General features: G+C 44.0%; 1 long non-coding RNA gene across 1 annotated transcript; it reads right to left on the reverse strand.

Moving 5' to 3' along the window:
- Window positions 1-5,802: 5,802 nt before the first annotated feature.
- LOC143435485 (uncharacterized) lies at window positions 5,803-9,902 on the reverse strand. The gene is made up of 3 exons (XR_013105827.1): window positions 9,746-9,902; window positions 9,417-9,524; window positions 5,803-8,316 (listed from the first exon to the last, which is right to left on the reverse strand). It is a non-coding gene; the product is annotated as an uncharacterized LOC143435485 (long non-coding RNA).
- Between the last annotated feature and the right edge of the window lie 3,501 nt (window positions 9,903-13,403).

A 13,403-nucleotide genomic window follows, 5' to 3' on the forward strand; every position in this document is an offset into this window, starting at 1 on the left:
TTCTTCATTCCTCAAAAGCTCCCCACCTTGTTTTTTGAGGCAAGGACTCTCACTGGGACCTGGGGCTCCCTAATTCAGTTAGATCTCTAAGGATCTACCTCCCCAGAACTCAAATACAATTACCATTTAAAAAAAATGTGTATTTGAGTCTTTTGCACACGTGTATGTATGTAGTGCAAATCCTATGGCGGTTCTATAGGCTTTTCCCAGACAGGTCGGAAAACGGGTTCTAGGCCCACCACTGCCTGCATAGGAATCTTCCCCTGTACATGCACCAGGGGTTCATGATTTTCACAAGAAAATGTCAGTGTAAAGCCAAGTGTAATGGCACTTGCCTTTAATCCCAGCACTCTGGGAGGCAGAGGCAGGCAGCTAGATCTCTAGGAGTTTGAGGCCAGGTTCACTTTATAGTGAGGCTATGGCCACGGTTAGTTACATTAGGTGACCTTGTTTCAACTCCCACTCCATCCCCTGAAATCAATGTAGACTCTTGTATTAAAATAAAAAGTTTTATTATTGCTATAAAAAGAAAAACATTTTGTTTATACAATGATTGGTAAAAGAGCAATAAAAATGTAAAGAGAACAATAAACATCACCTGTAATACCAGAAACATAAGTGCTATTAAATTTTTGTCATGTTTCTTCCTAGTCTTCCCCCCCATGTATTGATACAAAATTATGTATGCAAAATGTTCCCAATACGCTTATGTTATGTATTCAGGAACATACTGCAAAAACAATTCTGTATCTGACTCCTATTATAAAAAAACAAACTATAAATAACTATGGTTAGATTCTCTCTTCCAACCTTTTGCCTGTGTATCGATACAAAACTATTCATGCAAAATGTTCCCAATATAATTGTAGCACATATTAGGAACACATCGCAAAAACAGCTCAGCATCCCTCTTTAGTCGCCGATGGTGCTACTGCTTGGAGATATCTGTCTTCATTCCATATGATCGATGCAGAACCATGAATGCAAAGCATCCCCAATATACTCATAGTACATATTAGGAACACATCGCAAAAAGAGTTCAGCATCTTGCTTTGCCTTTTTCCTTCCTCTGTTATTCAACTACACCCCCATTCTCCAGCATATCTGTTCAATAATATTAAAGCACAACTCAGAAATAACTATAATATTTTGATCTGTTTTTTTAGCCTTATATCTATATATTGATCCCAGGCATGTAAAATTAAAACAGAGAAGACAATATTTTGCATATTTATCAGTAAACACTTTTTATCAGTGTTTGTGGCATATCTATCTGTATGGCATAAAAATTATTTTCAGAAACATCAATCTTGTTTTTTTTTTTTTTGAGAAACATCAATCTTAACGATAGTATCCTAGTGCATTGTTTTAGAAAAACATATTTTTATTTATACAACCCTTTACTGTTAGTCATTTTATCCTCAAAATTATTGAAGTGAAGGGAACTGGTAACCACAGTAACATAGAAGGTGAGGCGAAGGAACCACAGATTTAAATTCCTCCTGGCAGGCCTACAGAGTGAGTTTAAAGCCAGCACGAGCAAATTAGTGAGGCCTTGTCTCAAAAAAAAACTGCAAGTGGGTATGATGCCATACACCTATAATGCCAGCCCTCTGGAGGGGGGGATCAGGAGGGTAAGGAATCCAATGTGAGTCTCTGCTACACAAGTTTGAGCCAGGGTGACATAAGATCTTGTCTCAAAAATAAATAAATAAATAAATAGTAATCAACATCCTGAAAAGAATTTCTTTTTTCATTTTCTGTGACTTTCTGTGGCTTGTATATTTCTTCATGGCTATTTATATGACTCCACATTTTAAAGTTGTCCTGTGTTTCTAAACCTTACAGCTAATGTTTTCCTTGTTTGAGGAAAAAAATAGTTTTAATATTTTAGCCTTATATATATAAAACCATATTCCCTGTCTAGGTTTCAATGGACTGAATAGAAATGCAAATTAATAAAACTCCTCTCATTCTTCTATAAAAACACAACCCATACCCTCCCCCACTCCATGGCAACCCCTTTCCTCCTAGCTTAGGGCCCACTCCCCTCCTGACCTCTCATCTCTGTAATACTCACCCCACCTATTCTTAGGAAGAGGAGTGGTTCCCAGACCTTTCAGTTATCAATCTGTCACAAGGGCGCAGTGGTATCTCGTGACATGATGATCCCCGAGACGTCTGAGATCCTTGCATGTGGCACCTAAAATTTCTGTATCTCCCAGGACCCTTAAAGACCTTTTAGAGAGTAGCATTTCACAATGGGACACAAATCAAAGCACAACAAAACAAAGAAACCGCATAACTGAAGAAGTTAAAAAAAAAAAAAAAAAACAACCAAGCAACCAACTGTAATTGTACTTTTAAAAAGTTTCGTTGTTTTGCAGTTTCTCTCCAGTTTCTACTCTGCTTCAGCCACCAGAATCAGTGTAATACTGTGGCCTTGATTTTTAAAAAAGTATCTTAAGAATGTTTCTAAGTTTCTAGGCAGTTTTTTTGATTATTCATAATGACTAAAAAGGTTCTCTTGAGGACACCACTAAATGAATCTCTATGGTTAATCTCCATTTAGTCCCTTAACTTACTTGAATCTATAGAAAGGATCAAAGCTTTAAAGTGAATTCACTTGACAATTTCTTAAGCTTGTACACATTGAATCGTGCATGGGTTAGGTAGTTTACAGTCTCTAATTGTGAGGCCAATCCTGAGCCTCAATTAGGAAGAGTACAGCAGTTAGATTCTCACTCGGCTAAGGACTAGACAGTTTCAACTAGGCCTTTTCCAACCAAACACACTAGTTCGGCTCCATTTTCTGTTGTAGTCACTATGGTGTAAGCTTCTGAGGACCAGGTAGGGATGTTACCTGGCACAGCATGAAATCTGCACGATGAGCCCTCAGAGGCTTCATCGTCACAATCCTCAGGTTTCTTGAAACTTTGTCTGCCTTATTTATCTCTCAAAGTTGTTGCAAACAACGATCTATGAAAGTGTTGGGAAAGTAAGTGAACAGAGGACATGAAGATTTTGTTTCTAGGGCACAAAAATTCCGACTGCAGAGTGGAGGTGGGGGAGGGGTAGCAAAAGACCCGAAAGGGCACTGTCTCAGGAGAGTCAGACTGCAAAGCAAGCAGTATTCCCAGCCCCCAACACCGCCCCCGACTTGAAGCCAGGGCCCCGTTTTCAATTTCCACCAGTTGCTCCAATGACAGAGCTCAGGAGTTTAAGGGCCCTGAGGTCCAAGGCTGAGGGACAACAGGAAGTGGATGTCTCCTCTTTAGAGGCTCCTCCCACAAGGCGCTAAGCCCCTTTAAACTCGAGATCAATTGTGGACCCAGGACAGGAAACAGATGAGTGAAATATTAGGACAGAGCCAGGAGATCCTAGCTCCATGAACAGGTACTAATGGGTGGGCATAAGGCAGGCTGTACTGGGCCAGGGAGATACATATTTGATATGATTGGTGTATAAGTACCGTGTTTCGCTTAAGAGTTATACAATAACTCTAAATACATAAAGATGAACATATAAACTACTGGCATCACGAGAGATGCTTCTGGATAATGAGAAAATAGATTTCTAGAAATTAATGTTAACTTGGTATAGCCCACAGCTCAAGTCTTTCCATCTCTATCAGTATGTATTCGCTGATCTTCCAGAAGCATACTTTTTGAACTTATCTGTATTTTTTTTATCCTGCACTGTCTCTCAGGAAAGCTGCCTGTCAATTAATTTCTGTCTTGTAGACTCATCATGTATTTTTCCCAGGATTTGTGGAACAAACCCAGTCCCTTGCTATTCCCTCCTTCTCAATGGATTGACAGGTATGGTGCTTCAGAATAATCAGCAAAACAATGGGCGTTGCAGAGTCCTTATTGGGTTTTTGTTTAATTGGACAGTTGCCCATGTGAATGGACATCAAAAGCAACATACAATTATTTGGTTTCCCAGCACTGCTGTATATCCAAATGTCTTCCTGTTTAGGATTCGACTTTTGTCCTTGTCTATGTGCATGCATAAATGTTTTACAGAGTTAAAATTACTGACTTTTTCTGTGGCCCTGGTTATTGGCATCTAGTTTTTCCAAGTAACATTGACACACATCTGTTCAAATCAATTGACACTCCTATCATGACTGACTCATTTGGTGGAAAAAACAAGTTTACAAGCCAGCTGGAACAAAGGAGCCTGGATTGTGGGGAATAGCAGGAAGAATAAAATGATGGGACTGGATTATTTGACTTACAGATCATAAAACACTTTCCAGTAACATTTTTAAAGGCATACAATATTAATTTTAAAAGGCATACTAGTGATTGATTATACTGTACCCCCCCCCCCCGGTTGGGTGGTTTTCAATATCTACTGTGGTAAAATGCATATAAGTTACAGTTTTTGGAAGGTGATTGTACTTTCTTGAAACAGGAGTCTTCTGTGTCCACATCCCCAAGATTGTTGATGTAGTGTTCCCTTGTTGGAAAAAAAAGAAAAGAAAACAAAACCAGTACAGCTAGCTGAAGATGCCTTCAGAAGTATTCCTGTTATTAAAATTGTTACAAAATTAAGTTCAATTCTAGTGTATCATAATAATCTGAATATCTTGTCCTACAACTTGTAGAAATGTCAAAGTTTAGATTTAGAGCCAGGCTAAGCTTTTCATAGTTTTAAGAGCCATGCCTGTCTAATAAACTTTATACAATGCCACGTGCACACAGCTTCCTCACTAACAAATAACATGTGTTGGGAAAAAAATCAGAGAAAACAATGGAAAGGTACCTTTTTGAATGTGGTAATGGAGGATCAATTAATCAGCCGGCCATAAATTGAATCACTTTATACAAGTCTCTCACACATTATGATGCGCATTTAGCAACGTTTGAAAAAACAATTTAAAAGAATACCTTAGGGAGTTGTTAAAGAGAATTTATAATCTGGAACGAATTGCCATCTTCTTAATTGACACAGAAGTGTTTGGCTAAAATATTGCTTTATTCACATTTTGCCCTTGGAAGAAAATCTAAGCACATTATAACTTCGACTGGGCCAATAAAGGTGCGAAGAGCATTTCTGATCTGCAGAAAAGGGCACCACGCAGCCAGGTGCTATGTGGATGAGCTCAATTTTGGCCCCCTCGGGCACCTTGGGCTAATGGCATCTCAGATTCTGAAAGTCAATGGCCTTAAACCTGGATCGTTTGTTCCTCTGCTCTCTTCCCTAAAGTCCCCAACCCACCTGAATTGAGTCTCGCAGGCACCCACTGGAAGCAGCCAGATGGCGCAGGCCAGATCCTTCTGGATGAGTGGGCGCCTTCAGTGCGCCCCGGCGCTCTTCCTCTGGTATAAGGCAAAGCCCTGTTGAACAGTGGAAAGGGAGAAGGGAAGTTGGTGAGGGAGAATGGGAAGTCTCAAAGTGCCCCTCCCCCAACCCTGTGCATAGGAACGCGGGCGCCTGAACCTGTTAGCCATTTGTCCTGGGGACTCCAGGCCAGAGGGGCCCTGCCAAGGGGAGGGGTGAGGCAGGAGCTGGGGGCGTGGCTTCAAGAAGCCAAGGAGGGGATGGGGGCAAGGCTTAGCTGACGTCCATGGGGTCTCAGTGCTCCTGGGAGCCAGGGGGTCCTTGGGGGCCCAAAGGGACCCAAACCACCTCCCACACATTGTTCGAACGCAAGGGAGTCTGGGAGAAAGGCATTTGGTGGCTAGAGCTAGACTCCCAGACTCACAAGGCCTCTTCTAACTGTAAATTTTATGGGGGTCTGCACCCAGTCTCTGGGGAAGATCACAAGGCAGTTCATACAGACCAGTAGAGTGTGTGTATGTGTATTTTATTTCTTTTTAATAAGACAAAGCAGCACGATTTCACCCACACTCCATTTTCCAAGTCTTTTACATGCCCATACTCCAGATTATGTAAAGTGATTTTCACAGGATAAGTAAGGTCTTGCTCCAGAAGTTAACACTCTTCTCCAGTTCCCAGGCGCCTCTTGACCTGTTTTTTTATTCACTTCAGGCTCAAAGGGCTCCTCAGGGAAACGGAGGCGCCATGATTAGCCACAGCAGAGTTTGGGATGTCACGGAAGCAGCCATTTTCTCAGAGGCTTCTAGGCAGTGACAAGGGTGGGCCCATGTCCCCACTCCCCACTGCCATGGTAGAATTGTGTGATGACTTTGGGAAAGGGGGATAAAAGAGCTTCTCATTGTACCACCTGGGGTTCCCCACCAACAAGGCAAGATCCAGGGACACTCCCACGGGCACCTTTATCTTTTCTAACCTCTTAAGTCCTTTCCACGCTGGACCTAAGGTTTCAGTGGGAACTGCAGAGAGAAATGGGGATTGCCTCAAGTCATCCTTTCTGGCCACCCTCAGAACCCTTCTTATTCCTTTTGGGGGACCCCCTCCCCATTTTGTTGTTGAAGACTTAAGGCAAACATTCTTGTGTCTGTCTTGTGGGTGGCACTCTACTAGGTGATCAGGAAGTGCTTTGTTTCCCAGTCAGTTCACTTTTACCTCGCAGTGAATGAGGTGCTAACAACAGTTTCTGTCACACCCAGGCACATATTCACAGGTCTGCAACTCTACTTTGGAGCTGTTCTGGAGTCTCCCTCTCACTGGGGCCTATGCTGCAGGCGATGGACCGAAACTTACCTGGTGACTATGCCCATGTGAAAGTCCCAGCCTTACCCAGGCAGCGGAAACAATACTCCAGGGCACCAACACTCACTGCAGTACTGTTCCCGCTGCTAGGGCACGACTGAGTGTGGTGGGCTGAGTGCAGGATACCTTGTTCCTTCCTAAGTGAGTGGCCAGCATGCTATTCACCCCCACCCAGGCCCTTGAACTGTGTAGTGACCCTCACTAGACTAAGGCCCTGCCAGAGTAAGGATGGACTGAAGAGACAGACAAACCCCTGCCCTCCCACCTACCTGCTTTAGGGCTTTTAGTAGAACCCACACAGGTCTGTTGTGCAGGACCCCACCTTCTACATTCCCCACGAAGGGGTGTTGCAGCGCTTCATGTTTTGAACCTTGGCATTACTCCAAAACATGAATTGCTGCTGCATCCCTTCGGAGCCAACGAGGGTGGGGGCCGCTCTGGGGTACCTGCAAATGAAGAAAGTCTCTGTGAGGGGGGGGGGGAGTCCCTGTTTGCCCTGCCCCTTGGTGAGAATTAAGTACAATGTTTCCCCTCTTAGGACATATCATTCCAAGTTGGTGGGCTTCTTAGAAACTAATACTTCTTAGAAATTTGCTTGATTTCCAGGATCTGCTGATGAGGCAAAGGGTGCACTGGTGAAAGCAGGGTTATGGTGGACAGTGGGGTGGGGGGAGATGCTTACCTCAGAAAGTAGATGAAAAGTGGGATTAAATAAACTGAGACAATTTGGTAACATCTGGATCACTCTTGCCAGCTCCAAAGTCTTGATGAAACTTCCTGTTGCCTTGTATAAGTCTCATTTATTGCCCCTGGGTTTTGGTCATTTATTGGAAATCGATGCAAGGAACTTTTGCTAAGCAAAAAAACCCCTCTGGGCAGTCCCAGTTGGTTTTTACCGAATACTATAGGCATGTTCTAGATGAAACATACATTCCTGGATGTTCTCATACATTGCTGGCTAATCAACCTTATTTATAAACTAATTTACATTTATCATCATCAACATCAAATCACAAATCAAGAACTTTAAATAAATGACATCCTTAAATACTTGATATTAAATACAAATCACTCCTTCTTTAAGCAACTCCACCAGCACGCATGTCTTGAAATGGCCGGCACTGTGCGTGCTCCTTAATGATCAACTCCTTAGCTTCCACTGTTTGCTTTTCAAAATGGACACACATGAGCAATAAGTTACATTCATTTCCTTGTTTAAACAAAGCACTCAAGAAAGCCCAAAAAAAACATCCTTCAGTCCTTAACCACAAACCTAATAACTAAAACAATAAAACTATATAGTGCCTTTGAAAGTAAAAATACATTCTGTGTACATAAACAGAAATTTAAGGTCTTCAAATTTCCTAAATTTTCATTTAAAATCATGTCAGTTTTTCGAAACTAGTACAATGAATGCTAGGTCCTATTAATTAATTAATTAATTATACAGAGTATGTAATTAAACTAAGTACAAAATTTCTAGCATAACAGATTATCATCCCGAGCTAACAAATGCATTGCTAAGGTCATGATAAATAAAGCTGTTAACAATAACAACCCCACTCCTTAAGTTGGAATGAAAATTCCGGGTTTTTTTTTTTCTTGGCTATATTACAAGTCATTTTTATATGGACACGGAATTGTTGAGAAAAAACCTTCGATGGTCACCTTTAAGAAAGAGGAGAGAAAAAAAAAACATGTTTAGTAAAAGGTACAATTATATTTGAATGTACGTAACTTTCTCCCAATTTTATGTTCCTTCTTAATTTAACATTTCCTTAGTTGGCTACTTATAAAAACAAAAGTTCATTCGAAGTAAGATCATCAAAGACGAAGAAGGTCCTCCTAGATCATTTGGTTAACGAATACACTGAAACCAAATTCATCTCTAGATTTTACTTCATCAATTTCTTTTCTCCCAGTCACTCTACAACGACTTATATCCCTAAAAAGCCATCTCACTCCCTGGGTTTATGTATTTCCCCTTGGGCTTAACTTTACTTATGAAAGGAGAGCACAAAGAGGCGTCTGGTCACTTCTGGAGAGGGTCATTCGCTGATACAATAGACAAAGAATCAATACTTTAGGGTTGCCATGGCCCCACCCACTTCAGAACTGCGACGTGTTTGGCCAAATGATTTAAGAGCCAAAGAATACGCCTCTTCCTCTCTTCCCAGTTGAGAACGTTTTGTCTTTTAATGCTGCAGATGCCATGAGCCCCCACACCCAAAACACGATGCACACGTCCTCCTGCACCTTGGAGCTTAACTTTTCCAATGTCGAGTTTCACACTGGAAAAAACTAACAACCTTGAAAAGTTTTAATTAGCGAGAGACAACGTAAAACGAATTTTACATTTCTTTCCAGGACATTCTTTACTGCTTACAAATGAGTCGCCCAAAGTCCCATTACAGTCTGTCAAAACTAGTTGCTCCCCACCCTGGTGAGGCTGACAGCCTGCTGCTACCCCTCACTCATTTTTCTCTCCCCACCCCTCCCCGTTTACTCTTCTCAATCCGTCTTCTGAGAAGTTCCCTGCCCACACTCACTCACTAGACATTTTAAAGATCTGTCCTCTCCCCCACTCCCCAACCCCCGAACTCACTTTCCATCCCCACCCCCCCACCCAGAGCTACGCAGAACTTTTTTATCCAGAATTATCCCCGCATCTGTTACAGTCTGTTAGTGACCAGAGTCATAGTGGGGGTGGGGGGGAAGGTGGGCCAAAAAGTCTCCTTCCCCCCTCGTTTTTTTAGACCCCAAGTCACCTCTCCACTCGAAAATGGCGCCGAAATCGTACAACTTCTTAAATTTCATTGTAAGCTTTTTGCAAAGGTTTCTGGGATTTTCCTGCGAAGCTGCTCCACAGCATCGACCTAGAAAACAAGACGGGGAAGCTGGAGAGAGGAAGGAAAAGGCGGGCGGGGAGGCGGACAGACAGACGGACAGACTGAGAGCGAGAGAGAAAGGGCGGAGGGGTGTGGCGAGGTTGTGAGGGTAGAAGAGCGGGTCGCGGGGATTTGGGGGGGGCGCGAGGTTGCGGGACACCGAGGGACCGAGGGACAGACAGCGGGGAACTAGGGTTCGTGGGGCTCACAGAGAGGCGTGGCGGAGACGAACCGGAGCTGGGCTGGAACCGGGCTGGAGCTGGGCTGGAACCGGGCTGGAGCGGTGCTGGAGCTGGCGGAGCTGGCAGAGTTGGGCTGGAGCTTAGCGCACCCCAAGAGGCGAGCGGGAGCAGCCAGCGCCCAGTGGTCCGCAGCAGCCCTAGAAAAAGCCGGCCCGGGGGGCGTGGCCAGGCGCCGCTCCGCGCCCCGCCCAGCCATTCGCCCGCTCCCTCGGAGGCCCGGGGGCGGAAGGGGGGAGGGGGAGGCCGTGCGGGCGCTCAGCGCCACAGCCTTGGCCCGCAGCCAGGGAGGGCCGGGAAGGACACGGGGAGCCTGGAGTGGCCACGTACAGAGCCTCAAAGCCGCGGGTGCAGGAGACAAAAACCAGGGAGAAAGGGGAAAGGGGGGAGGGAAGCAAACTCAAGGACACAAGCTCCAGCTCAAAGACCCACGCCACAAATGACACTCTAAAGTCACTAGGGCCCAAGTCTTCAGGGCTGCCAGGAGGGTACAGGGCGACTAAGCCAAGACTCTTGGGACTGTTTTTCTTGGGGGTGTCTGAAACAGGATGAGGCAACAAGGGACCCTCAGACTGCATGCAGGAGGGGACTGCTCAGCGAGCGTTTGTTTCCAGGCTCGGTTGAATCTTCTGCGCTCTGGCCACTTTGCCAAAGTCTCCCTCAGGTAGAGGACTCCCTTAGGTCCTGGCGGTCCACTTTGGGGGTGGGCATGACACCGAGGCAGGGAATAAGTTTATATATATGCCCAGTCCAAGAAGGAAAGTCTTTATGACTTAAGTTTTGAGTCTGGAGTAGGGAAAGAAGGGGAGTCTTTCTTCTATATGTTAGACATTCTTAGGGACAGCACTGTTTACTAGGGAGGTATGAGAATTGTATTGAAGTAAATAGCAGGAAGTCCAGGTTCTTACAAGAACTGTGCCCAAGTGTAAACAGATGGAGTGTAAAGGTGGCCACGATTTTCAAATGATGCCTCACACACACACACACACACACACACAGAGAGAGAGAGAGAGAGAGAGAGAGAGAGAGAGAGAGAGAGAGAGAGAGAGAACAGATTTCAAGGAGCTAACCTATGATGTTGCATCTGGGTGGGGAGTCAAAAGTCTATCATTGCACTACATTCGCAACTTTCTTGTATATTTGCAAAATGTCACATTAACACAAATCTGGAAAAACCAGGCATGGTAGCACACGCCTGAGAGCCCAGCACACGGAGGAGAGGCAGGAGAAGCAGAAGTTTAAGGGCGTCTTTGGCGACATAGCAAGTTCGAGTACAGTCTGAGCTATGTGAAAGACTCAAAAAAAAGAAAAAAGAACCTGGGAGAAATCTCTTATAAAATAGAGCCTGAATGCTAGAAAACAAAACAAAATAAAACCAAAAAAAAAAAAAAAAAAAAACCAACCAACAAACAAAACTTAGCTGCTTTCTTCCCTCCTTTTCCCGGGTTGCAGAAATCTTTGAGGGGGTGGGATGTAAATTCAAATGGATTTGGACAGAAAGGGCAATGGGTTTCGCTGACCTGCAGCAGCTACACACCAGGGCTCCAGAAGATGACCAAAAGGGGCCACAGGGGCACGTGGAGTGCTGGGCATAAGGCGCTATGTGAGAGCTACTTAGCGCGTTCACTTGGGGACTCTGAAGATGCTGTTGCCCTCGCAGTTCTTGGCTAAACCTCCACTCCAGCCACCTCTTGTCTGGTCTGGGACTTAGTGGGTTCTTTGGCGCCATTGACTAGCGAGGACATCCGGGCGTCCGCGAATATCTTAGCAGTTGAGCGGCATGCTGGTAGCTGCGGTGCGGCCGCGGGGTCCTCCATGCTCCCAGTGTCAAGCCTAAGTTTTATTTCAGAGGGTACAAGGTGTGCGGGATAGTTTGAAACGGCACGAGGGAGCTGGAACAACCACAACAAAACCCACCAGGTGCCAAGAAAAAAAGGGGGGCAATCGTAAACCGGGTAAACCCGCGCACACGCGCGAAAACGGCAGGCAGACACTAAAATCACGGACTCTGCACTCCGCGGTGCTCGGCGCTGCAGCTTCTTGCGCTGCTCACCTCTCCCTATATTTCAGTATTTTGCTGTGATACTTCTTCGAGGTTGATCTCATAATCTCGAGTTTTGTGAGAATGATCGCAAAGTTTCAAGGCTTTGCTGGAATCGCGTGGCCTTACACTGATGACTTGGGCTTATTTTCGTTTTTTTGGTTTTGTTTTAATTTGTTTTTCTTTCTGGGTTTGGGGGCGAGAAGACGACAGTAGAGTCTTTCAGGATCTGTAAAACTGGGGGCGGGGGAGCGGCTAGAAATTAGCCAAAAAGATTTTTACAGACCAAGATTTTCTTTTCAGGAAAGAGCTCGCCGCTCTCTCCCTTTCTCTCTCTCTCTCTCTCTCTCTCTCTCTCTCTCTCTCTCTCTCTCTCTCTCTCTCTCTCTCTCTCTCTCTCTGAGAGGATGATTTTGGATAGTTTCAGTGGGTACTTAAAACTATTATTAGGACCTACAATTTTTCTATTAATATCTTCACAACTCTTCGTGGACCAGACTGAAAGTTTACCGACTAGCCAGGCGTGACTGAACACGCGTCTAAATCCTCGGCTAGATCATTCAGAAAGCTCCAGTGTCCTTGGAGTGAGATGCTTTCTTTGGGTTTTTAAAGGTTCGGCCTGGTAGGTCAGTTTGTTTGGATTTCTGCACATAAACATTAATTTTCCTACATAAATACCAGAAGGTTACAGCGCTGGGAGATGAAAGATGAATTTGTGACAGGCCTTCTGAAGAAAAATGGCAACAGCTTTCTTTATTAAACCCTCTTTGCTACATCAGCATATTAAGAGAGCCAGCTGAATATTGATGAATTCTTGGAGGCTGAGTAATATGGCTACAGGCCCAAGAAAGTGAGGGAGGGCAGACTTAAGTATTTACTCAAGTGAACAATATTCAAATATTTTTTTCAAAGATGGTGGTGTCTCAAGGATTTTCTCGGGACATTTGTAGTGAGCCCTACTTTGCAAATGCCTTCTCAGGTATTAGGCCCTTCCTGCCTACCTGAGATAAAAATCGCCCTAAAATAGTGGCCCGAAGGTCACTTTGGGATTAAAAGGGGGACACAGCTCACTAACCAGAATGCTAAGGAGCTTCCAACAGGAGAGTCAGGCATTTCTCACGGGGCAACTAGGAACCAGAAAGAAAAGCACACCCTGTAATCCCTTCCCCTCCTAAAATACTGTTTTAAAGCAGCTATTTTCTAAAAAAACAACATGTAATTTTTTCTTTTAATCTCCCCCCACCCCAGTAATAGTCAGAAATTACCTTGATAAATAACTGTAGCTATTGAGGGAGGGGAGGTTATAAGCAGCAGGGTCTTGGGTGCAGCTGAGAAAAATAAATCACCCTTAGACTAAAACATTCAATTTGAGATATCACGCTCTACAAGGCATTTGGAATAATCTGGAGGAAATGTGTTTTGGAAACAAAAAAAAAAAAAACAATTTTTGACTTGGTCTTTGGAAGTAGATATTAGGGAATTAAGTTTTATTGAATTTTTTTAATTACAAAAAATTTCTAGACATTGGGATTTTTAATTTTAAGTAGGAATGTTTTTTTGATGATACATGGTTTTTAGTGTGCTTGT

Source organism: Arvicanthis niloticus, chromosome X, assembly GCF_011762505.2.
Source record: "Arvicanthis niloticus isolate mArvNil1 chromosome X, mArvNil1.pat.X, whole genome shotgun sequence".
NCBI classification, from domain to species: domain Eukaryota; kingdom Metazoa; phylum Chordata; class Mammalia; order Rodentia; family Muridae; genus Arvicanthis; species Arvicanthis niloticus.